This window comes from Cibotium barometz, chromosome 37 (genome assembly GCF_041138505.1).
Source record: "Cibotium barometz isolate CiBa-2024 chromosome 37, ASM4113850v1, whole genome shotgun sequence".
NCBI lineage: Eukaryota > Viridiplantae > Streptophyta > Polypodiopsida > Cyatheales > Cibotiaceae > Cibotium > Cibotium barometz.
The window spans coordinates 11,977,871-11,981,519 of NC_141082.1; positions in this window are offsets into that span (position 1 = coordinate 11,977,871).

The following is a 3,649-nucleotide window of genomic DNA, read 5'->3' on the forward strand; positions in this document are numbered from 1 at the left end:
TGAATGAATGTGATGTGATGTGATGTAAATTGGGATAGATGTGGATGAATGAGATGTGATGTGAATGGATGAGATGTGATGGGATGTGAATTGAATGAGATGTGATGTGAATGGATGAGATGTGTTGTGAATGGATGAGATGTGATGGGATGTGAATTGGGATAGATGTGAATGAATGAGATGTGAGGTGAAATGGATGTGATATGATGCAATGTGATGTGGATCGGGGTAGATATGAATGGATGAGATGTGAATGAATGTGATGTGATGAGATGTGGATATAGGTAGATGCGAGTGGATGAGATGTGGATATAGGTAGATGCGAGTGGATGAGATGTGGATATAGGTAGATGCGAGTGGATGAGATGATGTGATGAGTATAAATGTGGAAAGATGTGATGAGATGGAAAATGACGTGATTGGATGAGAATGGATCAAGGACGATGAGAATACATATGATTGGATGTGGATCGAGTAAAGTAAATTGATTTAGAAGAATGTGGAATAATGGAAAATGATGTGGATCGATGTGAAAAGATGTGAGTTCGTTAGAAAATGTATTTATGACCTGTTTTTAAATGACTGTTTTATGTCAAGAATGTTGGGGAAGCATTTTGACCATCTTGTGAATGAGGTCGTGGAGACGTAAGTGAGAAAGTTGCAACAGCTGACGGAGAGTCAATGAAGGACGTCTCGCGTAGCAAGGTCGGCCGAGGTCTTGACCAGCCTCGGTTCGATTTAAATGGTGAGCTTCCGGTATAGTGGATGAGGGACCAAGGAAGCGGCCTACGAGTGAAGCGCTAGCTGACCTGTGAAGGATCCTAGAGGGTGCTGACCATACGATGCTCGGGCTCTGGGTCACCAAAGATACCCACGCGTGCGTCGAGGAAGAAATTGGAACAAGGAGTAAGAGTTGTTTTCTGAATTTGGGCATGGATCTGGTTGATTGACCTTGCTGGTCCTCAACGGATGAGTCCATGGCTCTTTTATATGGATCTGTTGGTTGATCTTGCTAATCTTCAACGGAGATTCCATCTGGAATTTTATGAGTGAATATATTACCGGGTACTATGAGCTAGGGAACTATCGAAAAGACCCCTGAGTGGACAGGTGGTGAGCATTCTGGTTACCAATGATGCCATAGGTACACCGATGAAGGAATGATTAGAAATTAGAATTCAACCAGATATTTTGGAGGATTATGATCAGTGATACTATGGTTTCATTAGAAGATTGTTTTAAAGTCAGCGAATATGTGAAACATGCAATTTCATATTGGGTGTGTAAGTGGTGTGACTATCTTGAAGTTTGCATGAAGCACCGGCTAGGGGGCCTAGGAACTCTTTTCCCTGGTACCCAGGACAAAACCTAACCAAATTCCTAATTGGATCCCATCACTAGAGTGGTTGGGCAATTGGCTAACCCATGGGACTGGTGGACGGGGTTAGGCTGGACTGATGGATCCCATCACTAGAGTGGTTAGGCAATTGGCTAACCCATGGGACTAGACAGGGTAAGGCTGGACTGATGGATCCCTAAAATGAGACTCAATTCTGTTATGGTACGATAGATGAAGTAAATCTCGGATAGTAATTGTTCTATGGAAAAGAATCAACGGCTATGCCTCTCGATGAGGGAAAAAAGTGTTGGTCTCTATGATCCAAGTGCAAGTTTCTTCCTTGATATGACCAAGTAACTTACAGATTTGGTAGGATCAGTTTGGTCAGTGACCTTGACTACGTTAGAATAAAAATATCCCATGGAGGAATCGCCCGTGCTTTCCCGATGAGGGAAGTTTTTTGGGATTCGGTTTTGGAAGAACTGAGGGATTAGTCTCTTGTCTGGATATCCATGGGCAAGGCCTCGACGAGTGAGTGTAAGATTCCTCCCTTCAGCTTTTGAGGTGTACATGTGTAAGAACCTCCCCCTTTTGATCTTTAATTATTCCCCTCTTTGAAATAAAGAAAGATTCTGTTTTACCCTGTTTTGACCTAGAGAGAGAAAATGTCTAGAGGTAGGTAGTCCAAAATTGAGATATCTTTTGATATAAAAATCCTCCTAGTGTCTAAAATGGTTTCCCCTGAAACACAAATTCAAAAAGAACTTTCCAATGTGCATTTGGAATTAATTGAAAAGAAGTATAAAGGACCTTAGCCTAAGGGTCTAGATTTTCAAAAAAAAAAAGATTATGGTCCACTTAAGGTTCCTATAGGCCAATAGGATCAATCCAAGTGTGGGGAGGAGATAAATCCAATTTATAAAAGAAAAAATTCCCAAAATGAGTAAATGCTCACATAAAATGAAGAGTTGACTAAGGACAAGGTTTATTAGTAAAAAACTATGAGTATTACTAAAAAAATGAGATATTTTGGGTATAATGAATCAATTTTGACACCTTGGTAAGGAGAAGGGAGCTCTTCAAGGAGGCGCCTATTTCACTTGTGTGGTGGAGGTTTGAACTAAAAAATATTGTGATATTTTTATCTCTCCTCTCTCCTAGATCAAACCAAATCAAAAGGGAGCCAAACTAGGTCCAAATCTTGTCCAAATTCAGCCAAACTGAACCTAGAAAATTCTAGAAACTAGTTGGACTTGGTTAGAGGCCTCCCTCACCTATAAATAGATCCTTAGCCCTTTGTAAAAAAATATGAGAACTATACCATGCTAGTATTATACTCAAATAATAATATTTTATATTATACTCTAATAATTCTCTACAAATTTAAGAGATTGGAGCTTCTCTCTCTCTTCAATCTTCCTTGGAGACTTCATCATCATACCAAACCATTGGGGGCCTCTACTGTGACCAAAGAATCAAGTAATTTAGGAGGTAAAGTGTGGATTATTGTCTTCTTTTTCTTAAATCTCCAAATGTTTCTCTTCTCAACCCCTCTCAAGCTTGAGAATCATTAATTTGAATGGCTTTTGAATACTATTGAAGTTCTTTAATGTATTGTAATGAAGAAATACATAAATTTTCATTTATGCTTAATTCATAATGGTTTTTAAGCATTTCTCTCTCTGTCCCAAAGAATGGTCATTCCTATGACCTATTCTCAATTTGAATGAAGCTTCTCATGAAGCATTTCTCTAATCTAAAAGTAATTTCTATGCTTGTCTAATTGGAGGTCTAAATAATGGATTTTAATACTTTTATGCTATTAAATTTATGGTAAAATTAAGAATCAATCCATAATTGGATAATGATCCAATTAGTGGTTATTCTAATCATAGGGATGCTTTCAAATTATTTGAGAATTATCAGTAATAGCAGCGAAGCTATGGCAAAATTTATGAAAAAATTAACACATAGATCATTTTCATTCATAATATGAAAAGAGGACTTCCTACCATATTCTAGGATTAATCATCCTAAATTAATTGAATGATTCTCATTATAATCTTGGAAATTTAAATTTTTTATGTTTATGCATAAATAGTTAATTAGGAAAAAGAAGAATTTCTAGTAATTCATTTTTAATATTAAAAGAGGAATTCCTATGACATTTGGAAATTCCATCATTGAGATGGGAAAAGAGAAATTCCATCATTGAGATGGGAAAAGAGAAATTCCTAGCATATTTAAATTAATGAGTATTTTAAATAAATTCGAAGATGAAATTAGATAAATTTATTTTATCTATAGGAA